The 22,399-nt window shown below is 42.2% G+C and overlaps 2 long non-coding RNA genes across 2 annotated transcripts in view; one reads left to right on the forward strand and one right to left on the reverse strand.

Moving 5' to 3' along the window:
* Positions 1-680: 680 nt before the first annotated feature.
* Positions 681-21,091, reverse strand: LOC142830613 (uncharacterized). The gene is made up of 3 exons (XR_012906025.2): positions 20,685-21,091; positions 4,239-4,334; positions 681-914 (listed from the first exon to the last, which is right to left on the reverse strand). It is a non-coding gene; the product is annotated as an uncharacterized LOC142830613 (long non-coding RNA).
* The window catches only part of LOC142830612 (uncharacterized), a 57,351-nt gene continuing 54,086 nt past the window's right edge, over positions 19,135-22,399 (forward strand). The window contains exon 1 of the long non-coding RNA XR_012906024.2: positions 19,135-19,289. This is a non-coding gene — a long non-coding RNA (uncharacterized LOC142830612). The remainder of the gene's footprint in view (positions 19,290-22,399) is intronic.

Raw genomic sequence — 22,399 nt, forward strand, 5'->3', positions numbered from 1 at the left:
GAGAACAGCCTCTCTTCATCCTCTTTGGAACCTCCCTTCAGGAAGCTGAAGGCTGCTACCAAATCCCCCCTCACTCTTCTCTTCTGCAGACTAAATAAGTCCAAATCCCAGATATGTACATAAGCCTGTACTAACTGACTTTAAAGGCATGCAACTTTGTCACATTAGTGTAGATTTGCAGAAGATGGCAATGCTGGAGTAATAGAAAGATCACCCTCACTCCCAATGCCAAATTTCAAGTCCCTGCTCCAAAGTCACTTTTCAGAACTGTTCGGCCGAAAGGTCACCACATTTTTTCAACAAGCAAATGTGCATTGTCTCCCTAGCCTCTCTGGTACGTCTATACAGAAAAAATAGTGCCAATGAATCTCAGAACCTATGTCAACTGACTTGGGCTTGGAGCTCTGATGCTTCATGACTATAAATAGCAATGTAGACATTTGGCCTTACACTGGAGACCTGCCTCTGAAGCCTAGCAAGCCTTGTGCTCCACACTACTATTTTTAGCTTCAAGCACAAGACCTGTGTTTTGTAGACAACCCCCTTCTTAGGAGCAGTGTACCATTTAGGTTGAAATTCCCTCCTCTTACTCTTACACCTCTCCCCTTCCAAAAATCCCATAGCCTGAGGCAGACATCCAGTGTAGAAAATTTCAGCTCCAATGGTTAAAGTCCAGGAAAGTTGTTAGCAACTGAAAACAGAGTCTTTAATTGGAAACTTAAAACAACTTCAATAACAATGCAAGGTAAGCAGAATGGGAGAAGAGGGTCTAGAAGAGACAGGTGGCTTGCCAGATGAGCTCAGGGAGGTCTTACTGTTCATAAGGGCCACACAAAAGGGATAACTGAAGAAGCCACATTGTTCTTGTGTGAGGCACTAACACACAGGAGGACTTGACTTGCAACATTGGTGGGCTGAGGAGAAGAGGAACAAAATGAAGCTTGACAAGGAAAGATAAGAACTACATACACCTATTAATTCAATCTATGAAACAGCTCAGCTCTGTTTGCCTCTGGCGGTTTGGTGTGTTTCTATGACTGCACTTCAGAATGAGGATGTTTAATTCAATTAAGGTGACAGGATGATGTACTCAGACTTTCCATTCTTAACAGTCCCAAAGAAAAAAGGTCTTGAAAAAAAAAAAAAAGAACTGCCTGTCATGGCAAGTAATAAAGTGTTTCATTAAGGACTCTGTTATCTTATTGCCTTCACAAAAGCTTAGCTACTAGGCAGCTCTCCGGCCCCTCTTTCAGTTGCGATCTTCAATAGCGTGTCTTGGAAAGATGGACAGTTCGTTAAAATCAACGGGAAAGGTCTTTTAGACAGCACAGGCCACACCTCAAAGCTAAAAGAGACTGTTCTCCTCAGTATGCCAATAACTTAAGGCAGTTTCCTAGTGTTGCACTTCCAATATTCTGGGACCTGATCCAAAACCCACTGGCATCAAGTCTTGAGACAGACATTGGGACTTTTCATTGAGTCTCACTGATTATGGTGGGATTTGCATTGGGCCCATCTGACAATGTATTTGAGCACTGAGTTATATTTTTTAGGATGCCATCTATCTCTTTTCCTCACTAGATCTCAAAGCACTTCATAGAATCATATAACCATACAGCTGGAAAAGACCTCTGAAGGCCATGAAGTCCAGCCCCCTCCAAGGCATGACCAATCCCAATTAAATCAACCCAGCCAGGGGCTTTGTCAAGCCGAGACTTAAACACCTCTAGGGATTGAGATTCCACTACTTCCCTAGATAACCCATTCCAGTGCTTCACCACCCTCCTAGTGAATTAGTTTTTCCTAATATCCAACCTGGACCTCTCCCACCACAACTTGAGACCATTGTTCCTTGTTCTGCCATCCGTCACTACTGTGAACAGCCTTTCTCCAGCCTGTTTGGAACCCCCCTTAAGGAAATTGAAGGCTGCTATCAAATCCCCCCTCACTATTCTCTTCCGCAGACTAAATAGACCCAACTCCCTCAGCCTTTCCTCGTAGTTAATATGCTCCAGCCCCCTAATCATTTTGGTCACCCTCCGCTGGACCCTCTCCAATGCATGTACATCGTTCCTGTAATTGGGGGCCCAGAACTGGGTATAAAACTCCAGATGTGGCCTCACCAGAGAAGAATAAAGAGGAATAATCACATCTCTGGATCTACTGGCAATGCTCCTCTTAATGCAACCTAATATGCCATTAGCCTCTTGGCTACAAGGGCACACTGTTGACTCATAACCAGCTTCTTGTCCACTATAATCCCCAGGTCCTTTTCTGCAGAATTTCTACTTAGCCATTCAGTCCCCAGCCTGTAACAATGCTTGGGATTCTTCCATCCCAAGTGCAGGACTCTACACTTGTCCTTGTTGAACTTCATCAGATTTCTTGTGGCCCAATAATCCAATTTGTCTAAGTCATTCTGGACTCTATCCCTGAAGGTGTTATCCCTTCATAACACCTCACAATTATCCTCACAACATGCACATGAGGTAGGGCAGTGCTCTCAATACCATTTTACAGGGGGGAACTGAGGCTCAGCAGGACTAACTGACTTGGCCAAGGCTAAACAGAAAATCTGTGACAGAAAAGGGAACTGAACCCATAGTTCCCCAGTCATTAGCCAATATGCTAACCACTAGACCTACCTACTTCAGAGGATAAAATAATTTTGACACGGATTTAATAGGATCTGCAGTGGGTGTTTATAACAGATGTGATTAGTCAAAATGCAATGAAAAAATAGGCTCAGTCCTGGAGACTAACTTTCTATTCCTTTTGCCCCACTTGGAGACCTTTGTAAAAAATGATCCCACATTGACAGGAGAAGTGAGGTGATTTTCATTCCTTTCATGGAGTTCACCAACATACTAATTAATCTTTTCTGTCGGAGATGACTTACTCTTGGGGTCCCTAAAAATTGGTTGTAGTCCCACCACAACTCCTCCCTTCCCCCTTCTCTGTACTCTCAGTAAAGATACCTGTTTTGAGTAGAACAACAAAAACTTTGTATTCTTTTTTGTCATCCATTTCCAGCCTCTGACAGAGGCTAGGGACACCATTCCTACCCATTCTGGCTAATAACCATTGATGGACTTAATGTCCATGCATTTATCTAGTTCTTTTTTGAACCCTGTTAAAGTCTTGGTCTTCACAACATCCTCTGGGAAGGAATTCCACAGGTTGACTGTGCACTGTGTTGAAGAAAAACTTCCTTTTGTTTGTTTTAAACTGGCTACCTATTTATTTCATTTGGCGACCCTTAGTTCTTATGTTATGGGAACAAGTAAATAATTTTTCCTTTCACTTTTTCCACATGTGTCATGATTTTATAGACCTCTATCATATCCCTCCTTAGCTCCTCTTTTCTAAGATGAAAAGCTCCAGTCTTTTAAATCTCTCATCATATGGTACCCATTCCAAAGCTCTACTCATTTTTGTTGCCCTTCTTTGAACTTTTTCCAATGCCAATGTATCATTTTAGAAATGAGGTGATCATATCTGTATGCAGTATTCAAGATGTGGGTGTACTATGGATTTATATAGAGGGAATAAAATATTCTGTCTTAATCTCTATCCCTTTTTAAATGATTCCTAACATTGTTTACTTTTTAGACTGCTGCAGCACATTGAACAGATGTTTTCAGAGAACTATCCACAGTGACGCCATAATCTCTCTCTTGAAGAGTTATAGCTAAATTAGTCTCCACCATTTTGTATGTATAGTTGGGATTATTTTTTTCCCCAATGTGCATTACTTTACATGTATCAACATTATATTTTATTTGCCATTTTGTTGCCCAATCACTTAGTTGTGTGAGATCTCTTTGATGCTCTCTACAGACTGCTTTGGTCTTAACTATCTTGAGTAGCTTGGTATGATCTGCAAATTTTGCCACCTCAGTATTTACCCCTTTCTCCAGATCATTTACATATAGGTTAAACAGGGCTGGTCCCAGTACGGACCCTGTGGGGCACCACTAGTTACCTCTCTCCATTCTGAAGACTTGCCATTAATTTCTACACTTTGTTTCCTGTCTTTTAACCCATTATCAATCCATGAGAGGATCTTCCCTCTTATCCCATGACAACTGACTTTTCTGAAGAGCCTTTAGTGGAGGGATCTTCCATTTCCAGGCAGCTTTAACTAACCTTTGTACTGCTGGAGTGAAAGCCCAAGATTTGAAGCTAAATGTCAGCCTTCAAAGTCAATTTTGAAAAGTGATTTTTAAAGTGCTTACCTAGCCACTGGGAACTGAATGGAGAATGTAAGGTTCTTTCTGACAGCCAACCAGACAGCTTGTAGTCCACTGAGCTGAATGTCTCTCTCCCTTTCTCTAGAATGGACAAAAACAAACAAATATTTTAATCACAATGGGCCTGATGGAGTGGTACCATCCTGAAATGGAACAACAGCTGTAATATCTTCGCTGAAGGGAAACATACCTGTTTCGTCACTTCTGTAAGCTCCATTAACTTCATGAAAATCAGTGGGACGTGGGTAAACAAGCCACACTCCGCTGACTTCAATGGATTCTACTGAGTTATACCTGCTGAGGGTCTGTCACAATGGAGCCTTACAACTGGTGCAATAAAGTGACCTCAGAGAAACTTTGTCAGATATGAAGGTTTAGAACTTGCACAAGAACAGGGTAAACTATTAAATCAGATGTACATTAATATTCACTTCACACCCCTCCTCAGTTATATAAGAAAGTAAAGTAACAGCTTACAGACTAGTTTCTGTAGGTGTAACAATATAACATTCAAGAGGAAAGTAAAATATTGCTTTTTAAATCACTTTTTAAGGTTTAAAATGGGCTTGTACATTTATAGGTAGCTATTTTTCAACCCCGTCTTGTTGTATTTTTCAGGCAACTCTTGCATTTTTAGCACTACAACAAAAAAAGCAGGACTGCCAACTTCCACATTTCTTTTAATATATGCTCTATTAATCAAAGTTCTGGTGGAATTTAATTCTGTTCTTTTGGAAGTCTATCATTAGCAGTAGTTTCAGAAGAAAGCATCTGCCCATTTCAGGTCTTACCCCATCCTCCTCTCTCCTTACCTCAGATCTTTATTCTGTTTGTAAAGCCCAGAAGCCTTTTTCTTATCGCCAGATGCAAACTTCATGTCCAGATATCTGAGGGTTCTTGAAAATTTCAGGACCCAACTCTCAAATGTTTTGTTCCATTCTGAACTGTTTATATCTGATATCATCTTTGCAGTGGCAGAAGCACCTTCCCAAGGTACAAAATAACTGAGATGGAAACCCTCAGCAGGTACCTATGACACAGCAATCCTCTATGAAATGCTGAGGTAAATCAGGAGTAATTCCTTGGAAAGCAGTTTGTATTTTTGAATGTATAGTTGAAGTTACATTTTTCTGTGTTCATTACTTTGCATTTATCAACATCGAATTTCATCTGGCATTGTGTTGCCCATCACCCAGATTTATGAGATCCCTTTGTAACTCTTTTCAGTTAGCTTTGCACTTATCATCTGCAAATTTTGCCACCCCACGTTTACGCCTTTTTCAAATCATTTTTATGAATAAGTTGAACAACATTGATCCCAATGCAAACTACTCCTTTAATTGGAATGCCCTGAATATTTTCATGATCATCTAATGATCCTTCAATTACTGGAATGGCAAAATTTTTGTTGTCTTAATCACCCTGCCCACCTCTGTTTATACAGCCAGTCCCCGAGTTGAGAATGGTCAACTTATGACCATTTGCAGTTACGACCAAAGCTGTTGTAAATGGCGGACTCTGAGTTACGAACGCGATCCACGCTTACGACCAGCATGGTCACGGGTAACTCAATGGGGTCCGACTTACGAATGAACCAAGTTACGACCAATTGCTTGGTCCATAACCATTTCCTAAGTCGGAGAGAGGCTGTATATAAACTCCTTGCCCCACAGGCAAAGCTGGGAGCAGTGCAGGCTAGGGCCTGCGCTTTAGGCAATGTCTACACTGCAGAGATTTTCCTGGATACTAGAGGTATCTGCTGCGTCCAAGGAACACGTCCACTTTTCTGAAAAAAAAAAATCAGAAAAGTAGACATACTTTTAGGCATTCCTGTAAACCCCATTCTTTGAGGAAGAAGGGATGTTCTGAAAGAGGTTTTTTCCCCTGACATTTGGCCTTGTGTAGACAGGTCAAATGTTGGAAAAGCCTCTTTTGGAAGAAAAGTGGAAAAAGATACACAAATTGCAATTCACAACCCGTGGATCTTTTTCTGACTTTTCTTTGTAGTGCAGACATAACCTTAAGCAGACACCAAGTATGAAATGCAAAGGTTCAAACTTCAGAGGGGGCTATAGATAGCACCTAACCCCCCTTCAATGGTACCCATGCATTTTCACCAAATCATATAAGCTCTAAATTTACTCTATAAGCTTCAGTGGATGACATTGTCTTTGGGGAATTAGGTTTTGGGGTGGAGAGATTGTATCATATTCAATGCCCAATACAGCAGTGAGTTTTGAACAGCAGAATCAATTCTTCCCTGATAGATGTAGATGGAACATTCCAACACTTTGCACCAGACTAGTGGGTTATAAAGGTCACTCAGATGCCCTTGCTTCTGCAAATTGCTTTATGCTATAATCAATGTCTCTTTCACAAGGAAAGAGAGGGAAATGGTACCTTCAGTTCTAGCAACTGACAAGATCATTTAGGTCAGATTAAATATTTCACACAGTCTGCAATATGGACAAAATTATAGATTAGATGTGTGCACAAACATTTGGTGCTGTGCTACAAACCCTAGCAATGGAAAAAATGACTAATGCTGCACAAAAGCTCTGATTTGTGAGCGGTGAATATAAGTGACACTTCTGAAATTGCCATGCTGGATATGCATAATAGATACAAAACCACATCTCCTTGTAGCTGCAGCACGTGTGCTCACAGCAAGGCAGCTATTAGAATTATTTCATAGGGCCAGATTCTGCCAGCTTCATCGTAGATGCACAATGGATGAAGAAAAGAGTTTCCATCACCGCTGGGTCTCTGCATGGGGGTTTGAGACTCCATCCTTTCCCCATGACCCCAGAAGATGCTGATGCATCCAAGAAAAGGAGGAGAAGGTGAGGCTGTGGCTCTGCCCATACCGCCTTTCACCAGGTTCGTGCAGTCTGAGATTGTGCTACAGAATTCAGCAAGCACTTCTGATGGAATCTAATCTAGGCCACTCCCCACAAGAGTTATGCAGAGAGAGGGTAAGATGTTTCTTTCACTAATTATTTCCACTTGGATTAGAAATCTTATCCTTCTAAAGATCCCAGTGAAATGAATTCTACAGTCCCTCTGGAATGCATTGAGGGTGGTCGCCACTCTGGGACACCAGAGGAATGAATTGTTCCATGTGACTTTTCTGGCAAGCAATATTTCAGCTCCAAACTCTCAAGAGAAAGACTCTCAGAAGGTTTGTTGATACCCAAATTGAAACAAAAGCATGAACATCGTCTAAGTACCAACTAAGGTTGCAGAAACAGTGGGAGGAAATCCATGCTTCACGAATCTGGCCACAGTTGATCCAAGGTTAATTTTTGATTGCGTGCAAGTTTCAAATGAAATATCCCTCTTAAAATAAGGGATAAGGGATCTTTCAGAAAAGGCTTTATTTTCCGAAAGATCCACGTCTAAACTGGCGCTTTTTTCTGGCAAAGCTCCGTGCCGAAAAAAAGCAGCAGCCATTTTTATGCTAATGAAGCGGGGGAGATTTAAATCCCTGCTTCATTAGCAATTGCAATACATCTAATTTGCATCCCTTTGACGAAAAAGAGATGCAATCTAGACGTAGCCTCCATGTTTAGAAATCAAAGCACTTTACAAACTTTCAAGAATTAATCTTCCCAGGGCTGCTGTGACCTAGATATTACCACCACTTGTAATTGAATGGCAACAGAATCAGAAGTGTTTAAGTAACTTCCCCACATGGGAAGATCAGCGGAGTCCTATATCTCCTCACTGCGAGCCTATATTTGTTTCTTCAACAGACAAGCAGAATGTATTTTTTTCAGAAGGACAGAGATACTAGGTCCTGTAGAGTGTAAACAGCAATGTACGTCCATTACTTTCTCTTCAAAATATTGTCTCATTCTCATGATAGCAGCTGCATGAACACAACCGTCTATATTACTCAATCCTCCTTGCTGTTAGCTACAACATTTTCCCACTCTTTCCTATATGCGCCATTCACAAACTAGCAATATGGATTTAAATGTGAATTGAGGGCTGCCCTGCTACTGAATGAAAGATTATCATCCTCAAATTACTGGACAAGGTATTATGGATTGTATGGGCATAGCCCTGCATTTATCTTGCTCGTGTTGGCAATTGCCACTAAACATTGAAACAAGACAGCTGACATACCTGACTAATGCTGCTAATGTCCCACTGTGCACTTTGACAGGAACTTGAAATCAGAAAAATGCAAGGTGGATGGAACTTTGTCAGTCATAAAAGAAAATAGATGTGACCACCGTAAAGCACCACCATATTAGATGCAACTTGTTTGCAAACCACTTTATAATTAAAATTCTAAAGCTTAAAACTTTTGTAAAAACATTAAAACCTTTGTGTTTTGTCTTTTAAAAAAAAACCTATGCCCTCTTTCTCTCATCAGAGTATTTGACTTTTGGGGCTTCCCTGAAAGTCATATATAAGGGGTAAATATATAAGGGTATGTCTACACTACCCTCCTAGTTCGAACTAGGAGGGTAATGTAGGCATTCCGCACTTGCAAATGAAGCCCGGGATTTGAATTTCCTGGGCTTCATTTGCCTAAGCGGGGCTCCGCCATTTTTAAATCCCCGCTTGTTCGAACCCTGTGCCGCGCGCCTACACGCGGCACCAACTAGGTAGTTCGAACTAGGCTTCCTAGTTCGAACTACCTAGTTCGTGCCGCATGTAGCCGCGCAGCACAGGGTTCGAACAAGCGGGGATTTAAAAATGGCGGAGCCCCGCTTATGCAAATGAAGCCCGGGAAATTCAAATCCCGGGCTTCATTTGCAAGTGCGGTATGCCTACATTACCCCGCTAGTTCAAACTAGCGGGGTAGTGTAGACATACTCTAACATATAACCTGCAAGGAGGTTTAATGGTAGTTTGAATTAGGAGCTTTAATTCGAACTACCTAGTCCGTGCCATGTGTAGCCGCGGGCAGGTAGTTCGAACTACGAGGCATTTAAAAATGGCGGTGCCCGGGAACATGCAAATGAAGCCCGGGATATTTAAATCCCGGGCTTCATTTTCAAGTTTGAATGCCTACATTAGCCATCCTAGTTCAAACTAGGGTGGCAGTGTAGACATACCCTTAGGGACTCTATTGCCCACTTTATGGCTAAGGTTTCCTTCTCTATTGTGGCACACACTTGTTCCCCAGGGAATAATTTCCTACTCAGATATAACACCGGGTGCTCTTTGCCACCGATATCCTGCATTAGCACGGCTCCCAATCCCACTGCTGATGCATCGATCTGTAAAATAAATTCCTTAGAAAAGTAGAGTTGCACCAGTACTGGGGCTTGCGTAAAGGCTTGACCTTAGCTGCTTGAAAGCCTGTTCACAGTATTCACTCCATATCACCCGCTTGGGTTGATTACCTCTAGTTAAGTCTGTTAGAGAGGTTGCCATAGATGCAAAATTTGATATAAACCTTCTGTAGTAATCCACCAGACCCAAAAACTGATGTACCTGCTTCTTGGTTGTAGGAGTGCAGTACTCTGTAAGGGCCTGGACTTTGCTCACCAGGGGTTTTAATTTCCCCTTTCCTTCCATGAGGTCCTCTCCCATTTCCACTACACACTTTCTCCCATATCTCCGGCCCAGGGCCCCAGGTCTGCTGGTCGCGGTAGGAGGTCTATTAACAAGGCTTCCTGAGGGTTCCATTTCTTTATTAGGTTAACATGATATACCTGGGTACTACGTCATTTTCCCACAAAGTGTATTTCATAGATCACCAACCTTACCCTCCGAATAATCTCGAAGGGCCCCTGCCATTTTGCCATTAGCTTAGATTCTCTAGTGGGTAACAAGAGAAGTACCCTATCTCTGGGCTTAAATTGGACTGCTCTGGACAAATAGGGGGTGAGGAGGGTGGCCCAATGCTCATTAGGCCACCGTGCCACCGTGGCTACTCTTTCAAACATCACGAGATATGCCTGAAGGTCATCCTGAGGTCCCATTTTGGAAAGGCGTATTGGTAACTGGAGCACCCTGGCAAGCCCTCCAGCTGCTGGCAAGTGCAGGGCTCGGGAGGTGCTCTGGCTGCTGCATCCCACGCCCCATCACATGGGGTAATAAATGGTTTAACAGCAATGATTACACCAAGTGCCCCATGATTTCCTCTACACCTAATGCTGAATTGTACTGATCCACATAATGCTTTACTTATTTAAATGACAAGCCACTGTGTCCAGGAATGTAAAGGAATAAACATACTCATTAGGTAAATGAATACATACATCCAAATGCAACAACAAGCAACACATGCTGCAACAATGAGACAAGTTTGTTAAGTAAACTGATATTTATATTGTTGCAAATATTATCAAGGTATCCTGGCCCATTAGGGGCATGTCTACACTACTGCATTATTTCAATATAACTCACATTATTTCAAAATAACAAAATGAATGTCCACACAGCAAGCCCATTATTTCGAAATTATTTCCAAATAAGAGACTTCTTATTCCCGAATAATAAACCCTCATTTCAGGAAAAATAACGCCAATTTCAAAATTGTCGTTTCAAAATAGCCGTAGTGTGGACTCTCCAATGATGCTATTTCGAAATAGTTCCTCCCCAGGGCCATTTAAAGTAATTACTCCTCAGTGCTTCCTGAGGCTCTAAATTGAGGTAGCATGTCCACATTAGGGGAACCTGCCTCGAACTAATTTTGAGGCTTCCGTGTAGTGTGGACAGGCTATTTCAAAATAGTTATTTCCGGAGTTATTATTCCAAAATAACTTATTTTGAAATACCCTTGTAGTGTAGACATACCTAGGAGAATTATCAAGATGATGCTTTAGTCTTCAGAAATTATGCTGTCCAGCATAAAAATGGAATATTTGAAAACAGCTATGATTTCTGCAGCTGGACATCTGGCCCAAATTTCCAAGTATGTGCTTACAGTTTGCACATGTGATATGTCCAATGCAATCCAGGAATTTGGGTAGGAGGGGAAGAATAGGCAGACTGAGGAGTCACACCTGCATTCATCACGTTGATCATGCATTCATCCTGTGTGATCTAGGACAAGTCAATTTCTCTTCTTCTGTTCCCTCATCTGTAGAATGGGGATAATATTTCCCTGCCTCATAGCAGTGTTGTGAGATTAAGATGTGAGGTACTAAGACAGATAGTGAGGACCATATAAGTATCAGAGGGTATGTCTACACTACAAAGCTAATTCGAACTAACGGATGTTAGTTCGAATTAACTTTGATAGGCGCTACACTAGCGCTCTGCTACTTTGAACTTAATTCGAACTAGCGGAGCGCTTAGTTCGAACTAGGTAAACCTCATTCTACGAGGACTAAGCCTAGTTCGAACTTACTAGTTTGAATTAAGGGGCGTGTAGCCCCTTAATTCAAACTAGTGGGAGGCTAGCCCTCCCCAGCTTTCCCTGGTGGCCACTCTGGCCAACACCAGGGAAACTCTATTGCCCCCCTCCCAGCCCCGGACCCCTTAAAGGGGCACAGGCTGGCTACGGTGCCCGTGCCAGGTGCAAGCCTGCCAGCACCCAGCCAGCAGACCCTGCACCTGGCATGGCTTGAGCCAGCCACCCAATGCCCCCCAGCCCTCCCCCTCTTCCTGGGACCAGGCTGGCGGCTCCTGGGAGCTTGCCCAGGACCGCAAGAGGCGGGCACCCGCTTGGTCCAGTGCAGACACCGTGGACCTTGTCCACGACCTCCGCACTAGGCACAGAAAAGTGGCTGTCTAGGGCAGGAGAGCTGCCAGCCTGGCCACCCAGGAGCAGGTTTGCATGAAAATCAAGGTGGTCCACTGAGACCCCTGACCCTGAGCCCTGAGCTTACAATGGCTGTACTGGGTCAGACCAAAGGTCCATCTAGCCCAGTAGCCTGTCTGCCAACAGCAGCCAACCCTAGGTACCCTGGAGGGGATGGACCAAAGACAGTGACCAAGCCATTTGTCTCGTGCCATCCCTCTCCAGCCTTCCACAAACTTTGGGCAGGGACACCACTCCTACCCCCTGGCTAATAACACTCCATGGACCCAACTTCCATGACTTGATCTCACTTCTCTTTAAACTCTGTTCTAGTTCTAGCCTTCACAGCCTCCTGCAGCAAGGAGTTCCACAGGTTGACTATTTGCGTTGTGAAGAACAACTTTCTGTTATTAGTTTGAAGCCTGCTACCCATTCATTTCCTTTGGTGTCCTCTAGTCCTTCTATTATGGGAACTAATGAAGAACTTTTCTGTATGCACCCTCTCCACCCCACTCATGCTTTTATAGACCTCTATCATATCCCCCCTCCATCTCCTCTTTTCTAAGCTGAAAAGTCCCAGTCTCTTTAGCCTCTTTTCATATGGGACCTGTTCCAAACCCCTCATCATTGTAGTTGCCCTCCCCTCTCCCACCCTCTCTCTTCCCCTCTCCCACCTCCTTTTCCCAGTCTCCCCCAGTTTTGTTCAATAAAGAGAGATTCTATTTTTGAACACAATTGTCCTTTATTTTGTACATCAGGAAGGGGGGCTAGGGAGGGATAAGTGGAAGGAGGTGAGGGAGGAATGGGATACGAGCCCCCGATGGGGAGGACTGGGCTGGCTCTGTGGGCTTCTGGGGGTGGAACCTCTCCTGCAGCCCCCCAATTGCCCCCTCTCCCTAGATGGCAACCTGCGGCAAGTGCAGCCGGTCTGATGGCCGAGTGCTGTGATGTGCCCAGTGTGGGTACTCCGGGCAATCCAAGCCAGGACTGCTTTGCAAGCGGGGAACCCTGAGAACTGTCTGTCCGGGGTGGGGGTCGGGTCCCTTTAAGCACAGCCCTCGGCTAGCCTGAGACAGCAGCTCCATGCTCTAAGTCCTACTCTGATGCCCTGCTGGCACTGCTTCCGGCCATCCTTAACCTCTGTTCAGGGTCCACTCAATGTGGACATGCTAGTTCGAATTAGCAAAATGCTAATTTGAACTAGTTTTTAGGTCTAGCTGAGCTAATTCAAATTAACTTAGTTCGAATTAACTAATTCGAACTAAGTTAGTTCGAATTAGCGCTGTAGTGTAGACATACCCTTCGATAATAGCAGCCCTTCTCATGGACATCCTCACTAGGCACATTGATCAGGGCGAAAACAAGCATGAAGTTTTTGTGTTCATATTTTTGCTACTCAAGATCTGTTTGGCCCTTGTTATGATCAAGCTAAACACTTTTCAACATGTGAAAGGGATAACTCTAGGAAACAAAATAGAGAGCATCTTGTGTATACTGGGGAAACCATGGTACTACTTATTGATTGATTTAGTAGATGAGATAGTGTCACTCAGAGCTCCAAGGTGATGGATTTTCACTGCACTAATGAGAATGGACAACACAGCTGTATTAAACCATTATTAAAGTGATTTGTTTTCAAACCAAGTGGTCTTTTTCCAAAGGACGCATAGAAATGTTTCAACCAGGATTTAAAACAAGAAAAAAAAATAAGGATTTTGGGAGTTTTCATTTTGGGAACTCAACTTTAAGATAAGCTTAAAACATTTTAGTCTCAGGTGCACAAAAGTGTTGTAGCTTGCTATGTGTCTTTGAGAAGGTATCAGTCTACTAGAAGACACCTTCTACCTTTAATCTAGGGAGAATGTCCAGGAGACATGAAGTAGCGAGTTAGAAAACTATTACAGAAAAAAAAAGCAAGCAGTCCTGTGGCACCGTAGAGACTAACAAATGGTATCACAAAAAAAGTATCAGTGACACATAAAATTCCAGCTGCACTTCATTAATTCTGGCATTCACCAGGGTCCAATGTACTCATTTCAGACATTTCAGAAAGATAAAATAGGGTTCAAAAACTTGATATAATCAATCTAAATGATCCTGAGAAGGATATGAGTTTTGGACAAGACCACAATGTCTATATAATAGTCTCTCATCTGTGTAAATTAGCCTGCTTAGACTATTTATATCATTTGAACGCACAGTCGTACATAAATCTGGCTTTCCCCACTCCCTTTTCACTACTTTTAGAAGTGGATCCTAAGTGCCAGGTGAGGGAGTTTAGGACTGTACCTATGTACCTGTGAAAATTTTGACTGAATGGAAACCAGACACCTTTATCCTAAATGAGGCTTTGAAAATCTCTCCATGATCATTAGTTAGGGGAATCAGTTATTCTCTCATTCACTTCTTTAGCTAAAACATGGATATTTTATGATGTGCCCAACTACAATTTAGGCATATTGACTTAACCAGCCAAAGGTCTATAGGTGCTCTGTTGTCATGAATTTGTTTAATTTAGTCTTGCATTGCTGTTTCTAATAATGATATTTTGCACATAATTAATTACTAAAAATTTGCCATTGCTGTGTAGATGCATATTGATTTATTTGTTCTCCCTCTGTTCATTTGCTATATCATTAAATTGCCTAGACACCAAAAGCTCTAAATGTAAGGACCTGAAATATTAACAGGTTACATCACCTCATTAAGAAAAAAAAAGCTATCTTATTTAAAGTCTACGTTATCTAACCTTCATATGCTGACATCACATTTACCCAAGACATTCTTAATGCTTGTTGAACCTTTAAAACATCAGAGACTGGGTGGGAAGGGATTTCTTCAGCTCCAGTAGGAATTGGCAGGGCTTGTCTAAATGAGCCCTTAGTTTGCTGCAAGCCAGGATGTAAATCTACTCCATACCAGCTTGTTGTGGACCTGCTGCTGCATGATAAAAGCTCCCTAATGTGCATTGAACTACTACCATTTGAAAGTGAGTAGGTAAACCAACGTACACTAAGAAATGTTTAGTGTGTTGTACAACACTGCCAGTTTGTTCATGGCAAACTGAGGTGTAAATCTACCTCTCGCTAATTCATATAGACAGGCCCTTATTTCACAGGTAACTACAATTTCTCCTATTAGACCCAGAACTTCCTAAAAGAAATGGCTTAAGTTCATTAGGGAGAGAGAAACTATATTATAGCAGTTACTAGATTTATTTTAATAATTGCTATTTGGAGGGTATTTTTTTAAATTTGTATTGATTACTTCAAATGTACAACTGGCCCTGAAGCTAAAAGCATGGATTTTCTGCTAGTACAGTAGAGCAAGAAAAGCTTCTCTGGGACATGCTTATGCCTTCTTCATCTCTGCTCTTGCTTAAGTTGGAAGAGCCTGTTCTAATTTGCACTAGCTGTGATCACCTAGGGAACATGTCTCAGCTGGGAGTTTGTGGTATCCACTGCGACATGGTGATTTCCTTTCCATATCTCAGGAGTCACTATGCTACGTCTGGCATGATTTTCCAGAAATGCTTTTAATGGAAAAGTTTTCTATTAAAAGCATTTTCGGAACAGAGCGTCTAGATTGGCACGGACGCTTTTCCGCAAAAGCACTTTTTGCGGAAAAGCGTCCATGGCCAATCTGGATGTGCTTTTGTGCAAAAAAACCCCGATCGCCATTTTCACGATCGGGGCTTTTTTGCAGAAAATAAATCTGGGCTGTCTACACTGGCCCTTTTGCGCAAAAGTTTTACTCAAAATGGATTTTTGCCTGAACGGGAGCAGCATAGTATTTCCGCAAAAAGCACTGATTTCTTACAGTAGGAAGTCAGTGCTTTTGCGGAAATTCAAGAGGCCAGTGGACAGCTGGCAAGTTTTTCTGGAAAAGTGGCTGATTTTCCGGAAAAACTGGCCAGTCTAGACACAGCCAAGAAGTCGCCCCCAAGTAGGGAGCCACAGACATTTTCTCTCCCTTCACACTGCCTGAAAATGCAGTGAGGTGATAGAATCTGCCAAAGTCTTGAAGATCATGAATGAGTCATGCTTAAAATCCCCTAGTGTGAGTTATGTATTAATATCTGCAGGATCCATTCAGATCACTTAATGCACAGAATTAGTGCATGCTAGATTTTATGCCCTTCTGGTGTAGATTAATTAATTATATAGTTAAGTGTTTACAAGGGATTGGGTCCTTCTTAGGATTTCATCCTTCATCTGCTTACTGGAGCTTTCATATTCCTGCACAGAACATTCCTCTTTGGTTTTAAGAGGGTTCCAGATTACACCTGAAACCTTTGGGGTAAAATTTAGATCACTTAAAAGAGGGACTAGGCTAAGCAATGTGGTTTATGTGAACCAAATGAGAGATCTGCTAATAAAGTGGGTCAGAGAGAAAGGAATTACAGGCTTTGAAAGGATGTGTGGTCTGGTTGTTCAGGAGCAATTCCTGAACATGGATAATGATGATACAAAACAGTGTTTATGGGATAAAAACAGGTGGAATCATGCAGAATCTCTTGCTTCTGCTGACGAGGCTTCTACTGACTCAGGGACTGTCACAATTATGGAGTGGAGCACCCCAGACAGGGCCTGAGAGGCTCAATGCCCTGCCTCAAAGGGGGCTAGGCTTACAACCTTGTGAGAGTAATGTACATTTTGGGGGAAAACTTTTGTACATGCTAGGGATAGAGGCAAGGAAATCCCATGAGCATGCAGCTTCTAAGTGAATAAACAGGCTGGCAGTCTTGCTCAGCAGCCAGGGCAAAACAAACCTTCACTACTATGTGGAAAGGGAAACTGAGGCACACAACCTCATGGCACTGGTGGCTAAAGCCAAGACACCTACACATTAAAAGACATTGCTATTTGCAGTCTGGGGGTATTGCTATATCTCAAAGGCTACGTCTAGACTGGCCACAAATTCCAGAAAAGGGATGCAAATCAGGTAAGTCAGCATAGGGAAATCCACGAGGGATTTAAATATTCCCCGCGGATTTAAATAAACACGTCCGCCGCTTTTTTTCCGGCTTGGCCAATACCAGGTGCCATAGAGGGAATGAATAGGACATTTAATCATCAAAGGATCCCACCTCTGTCACCTATTACCAGCCTCCGACAAACAGCATTGATAGACCCATCTTCCATTAATTTATCTAGTTCGTTCTTGAACCCTGTTAAAGTTCTGGTCCTATGTTTCCCTATATGAATTACTTTGCATTTATCAACATTAAAATTCATTTGCCATTTTGTTGCCTGCTCACCTTGTTTTGTGAGAGCATTTTGAAGCTCTTCACCATCTGCTCTGGTCTTAACTATTGTGAGCAGTTTAGTATCATCTGCAAACTTTGCCAATTCGCTGTTTACCCCCATTCTTCAGAACATTTATGAAAATGTTGACTAGAATGGGTCCCAATACATCACTTGTGGAAGTATCACTAGTTATCTGCCTCCATTCCGAAAACTAATAATTTATTCCTACTCTTTGTTTCCTATATTTTAACCAATTATGAGTCCATGAGAGGACTTCCCTCTTACTTACGACAACTTACTTTAGAGTCTTTATTGAGGGACTCAAAGTCAAAGACTTTCTAGAACTATAAGTACATTATATCCACTGGATCCCCCTTGTCCACATGCTTGTTGATGCCCTCAAATAATTCTAGTAGGTTAGTGAGCCATGTTGACTTTTCCCCAAACAATTCTGTTCTTTACTATAGTTTCAACGAATTTGCCCAGTACTGATGTTACTTACTGGTCTGTAATTGTCAGGAACACCTCCAGGGTGCTTTTAAAAGATTGGCATCACATTAGTTATCTTCCAGGCATTTGGCACAGAAGATGATTTAAAGGAGAAGTTACAAACCACAGCTAGTACTTCTGCAATTTCACATTTGAGTCCTTTCAGAGCTTTTGGTAAGTGCCATATGATCCTGATGACTTGTGACTTTTTAGTTTATTAACTTGTACCAAAACCTGTTCTAATGATACCTCAATCTGTTACAGTTCCTCAGATTTGTCACCTAAGAAAAATGGCTGAGGTTTGGAAATCTCCCTAACATTTTCAGCCGTGAAGACTGACACAAAAATTCTTTTAGTTTCTGCACAATGTCCTTATTGTCCTTGAGTGGTCCTTTACCATTTCAATTGTCCAGTGACCCCACTGTTTGTTTAGCAGGCTTCCTGCTTATGACATACTTAAAAAGTTTTGCTATTTATTTTTTGAGTTTTTGGCTAGCTGTTCTTCAAATTCCTTTTTGGCCTTCCTTATTTTATTTTTGATACTTCATTTAACAAAGTTTATGCGCCTTTCTATTTTCCTCATTAAGACTGAACTTCAATTTTTTAAATCATGCCTTTTTATCTCTGCTTCTTTTATTTGGTTGGTAGCCCATGGTAGCACTTTTTCTCTTACTCTGTGTGGGTTGTGTTTTTTTTTTTTAATTTGGGTATATATTTAAGTTGAGACTCTATTATGGTATCTTTGAAAAGTTCCCATGCAGCTTTCAGGGATTTTACTTTTGTCACTGTCTCTTTTAATTTCTGCTTAACTAAACTTCTAATTTTTGTATAATTCCCGTTCTGAAATTAAATGCCAGAGTATTGGGCTGCTGAGGTGTTTTTCCCACCAAAGTAATATTAAATTTTATTATATTATGGTCACCATTTCCAAGCATTATTAACTTCTTGGACCAGATTCTACACGCCACTTAGGACTAAATCAAGAATTGCCTCTCTTCTTTTGAATTCCAGAACTAGCTGCTCCAAGAAGAAAGCTGTCTAACTTGCAAGAACAGATTAAAAGAACTACTGTTAGGGTGAGCAACTGCATGTAACAAGTTTCTTAGTGTATTACGCTTACCTGGCATGTTTTGTTTTATTTTGATTAATAACTTACTTTGATCTGCCTCTTATTACTGCAACCACTTAAATCCTACGTTATACTTAATAAAATCACTCTTGTTTATTAATAAACCCAGTGTAAATAATTGTTTCTTTGGTAATGTAGGAAAAAGAGCCTAAAGCATGGGCCTGGTTCTTGAACCAAGCAAGCAAGAGTTATAATATGGGTAACAGACAGGCCGTGTTAAAAGCAGATGTTTGCCTGCAAGTCAGTGTCTCTTGGCACTGGGCCTGCTAGCACTGCTAAAAGCACATGAAATATGTAAATACATTCCGCCAGGACAGTACAGGGACAACAAACTGAGCACATAATAAAATAGTTTGAAACAACAAGAGTGAAAGCAGAACAATGGGGAGTAAATGCTTTGGAGGAAAGTACAAGGGAAGATACCAAGCGTGTCATTAATATGGAAGATGATACATAAGGTGTGTATTATAGTTTCTTTATTTTTGTTTATAAATGTTGTGGTAACTTGACTTAACTTTTTAGCCGGCCTGGGGGCAATAGTAAAATCCATACTATTGATTAAGCTGCATTTATTGTCACGGGTACAAACACATAGGGACTCAGAGGCCATTTAGCTACTGATGATTATTGTACTTCATTCAACTGACTTGAGTGGCTTCATATCTTATCTGAATCAGTGGTCTTTGAGGTCTCCCATGCACAGCTGGCATGATATAAGGAGGAAGCATATAAAAACACATGCAGCCAAACATTTATCACTACTAACGGAGCAGAAGACCTGTCAAGATTCACACCAGTGAATTCTGAATTTACTTCATCAGTGACCTGACCTACTACTTTAGTGACCCTGACTACTGATCTGTTAAGTAAGCAAGCTAGCCACTGTAGTAATCATGATTTTAAACTGTAATTTTAAACTGGATATTAAAAATGTTAGATGAGTTGGAAGGTATGACAGTGGATGTGCTAGACTGAAGCTCCTTCGCTCCTGCAGAACACATTGTACAGATGTAGCATGTCTGGTAATTACTCCATCTCAGCAAAAGGTGGAAGTTATGTCTGCAGGAAAGTATTTCCTGCCAACATAGCATGATATAGATACCATGTCGCAGTGTATGCACACTACATCACTTGGGGCGTGGAAACCCAGGGAAGTGTATGTCACCTAGTCAGCTGCTAGGATGTCAGCAATGTCTGTCGGTCTGTAAAACAACCCTCAGTCTAGGGTAGTACAGCCTAATGGCTTGAGTCAAGAGCAACAAGAGTTAATGGCACCAACTCTTAGTTCAGAGCGGCACAGTATAGTAGCTAGAATCAATAGGGCTACATCTAGACAAGCCTCTTTCAAAGACAGCGTCTAGACTATAAGCAGATTTTTCCAAAAAGCGAGTCACTTTTTCAAAAGAGAGTCTAGACGCTCTATTTCGAAAAAGCACAATTTGCATACAACAGTGCCTTTTTTCAAAAGAATACTTTTGAAAAAAGGCGTTATTCCTTGTAAAATGAGGTTTACCACAATCGAAAAAACTGCCACATTCTTTCAATTTACTTTCAAAAGAACACAGCTGCAGTCTAGACAAAGGTGAAGTTTTTTTTTAAAAAAAGTCTACTTTTTTTGAAAAAACCTTGTAGTCTAGACACACCCTCGGAGTAGCCCTCAATTCAGGGCAGCACAGCCAATGGCCAGAGTCAATAATTTGGGGCAACAGCTCCAGTAGGGGGACCGGGGCTCACCCTACTATACCAGGCCCTGACCCAGGGTCCTGTGAATGGCAGAGTGCTCCATCACTCACTCAGTGAGGAATCCAACTGCAACAGGCCAATTCCCCCACCCTCTCTGGGTCACTTCCTACCAGATTTGGTGCAGGGACATTCCAAGTGGCCTCTGGGTTCTCCAGGTCCACTTCAATTGCCTCTTCCTAGGGCTTCTCTGGTGCTGGTAGCTCCAAGTGGTCTCCCAGGTCTCTGGCTCCCACCATCTGGGTCTCTGGGTGGAGAATCTCTGGAGCTCCTACTGGAGGTCCTTCTTCTCCAGTGGCCAGCCCAGAATGATCTGAGCTACTCCCTTTTATATTGCTCCAGCATTTGAAGCATGCCCAGTCTGGATGGAGAGGTGGGACTTACTCTACCAATGGGGTTTTAACCCCTCCTGATTCTGTGCGAGGTATGAGCCCTCCCTTCTCCCTCTCCCTCCATCACATAGCACTTTAAGCCAATGCAACTTATGACACTAAGGGCAGTGTTTTTTATACACCCCTGAGCAACAGTAGAGGTAGTGTAGATAAGCCCTAAGTCTGTGTAACTCCCATGAACCTTTCTTCCTCTTTGCTTTACCACCTTCCCACCTCCATGTACTCTATTTTTATTTTCCCTTCTTTCCCTCTTTCTGTGCTCTGTGCTCCATTAAGGTGAACCTACATTTAAATGTGACTGGGAATAAAGATTTTTTCCTTGTCTGCACTTCAGTTTAGAGTCATGTTCACTAGCACATATTAAAGTATGTAGAAGCAGAAGTTGTAGCACATAAGCTCCTGGGGAATCTGCTTCTCAGATTTCTTGACAGCAAAAAGGTGTGTAGGACTGCATAGAATTCAGGAATATATTTTCATTTATTGCATTAAACATGCTGAAGTGGAGCCCTTTTCCTCCACAGAAGCAACACAAAGATATTTTAAAGAGCTCTTGACATGTGAAGGGAAAGCTCAATGTTTGTTTGGTTTCTTTGTGTGTGTGTTTTTTTATTAATCTAGCCAAACTGAGAAGTAATTGCTTATGGAAGTGTAACTTGAGAAAAATACAAATCTAATCCCTAACCTAGCCTTAGAGAAATGCAGACTTTAAATAAGAGGAAACTAATAAAGGCTCAGGCTTTTCAAAAGAAGCACACGGATTTCTGATTTCCCAGGTTGGATTAGTTTATAAATTTCTAAACCCTTTCCTAATTAGTCTGAACTTTGCAGTGAAAACCCCAAACATTTTTGCAGATAGACACATTGTAAATACCAAAGAAAATGAAGAGGCTCACCTGTTCAGTAACTGATGTTCTTTGAGATGAGTGTCCCTGTGGATGTTCCACTCAGTTCAAGGTGCATCCCAGTGCTTTTGATTGGAGATTTTGACAGCAGTGTCCCTATGGGCCAGGCCTGTGAATGCACGGCCTAGGCTCCTCAGTTCGGGTATGTCTACACTACCCCGCTAGTTCAAACTAGCGGGGTAATGTAGGCATACCGCACTTGCAAATGAAGCCCGGGATTTGAATTTCCCGGGCTTCATTTGCATAAGCGGGGAGCCACCATTTTTAAAACCCCGCTGATTCGAACCCCATGCAGCGTGGCTACACGGGGCTCGAACTAGGTAGTTCGGACTAGGCTTCCTATTCCGAACTACCGGTACACCTCCGAGGCATCATCCAACCAACTGGGGCTTCAGCCCAAAGTATGATGCCCCCTTTTAGAGGAAATACGGCCTCCCGGCCTAGTCCACAGTTCAGTGCCCCTGTGCTAGGGGAAATACGGCCTCCCGGCCTAGTCCACAGTTCAGTGCCCCTGTGCTAGGGGAAATACGGCCT

The sequence above is a fragment of the Pelodiscus sinensis genome, chromosome 9 (genome assembly GCF_052426305.1).
Source record: "Pelodiscus sinensis isolate ZL-2025 chromosome 9, ASM5242630v1, whole genome shotgun sequence".
Taxonomy (NCBI): domain Eukaryota; kingdom Metazoa; phylum Chordata; order Testudines; family Trionychidae; genus Pelodiscus; species Pelodiscus sinensis.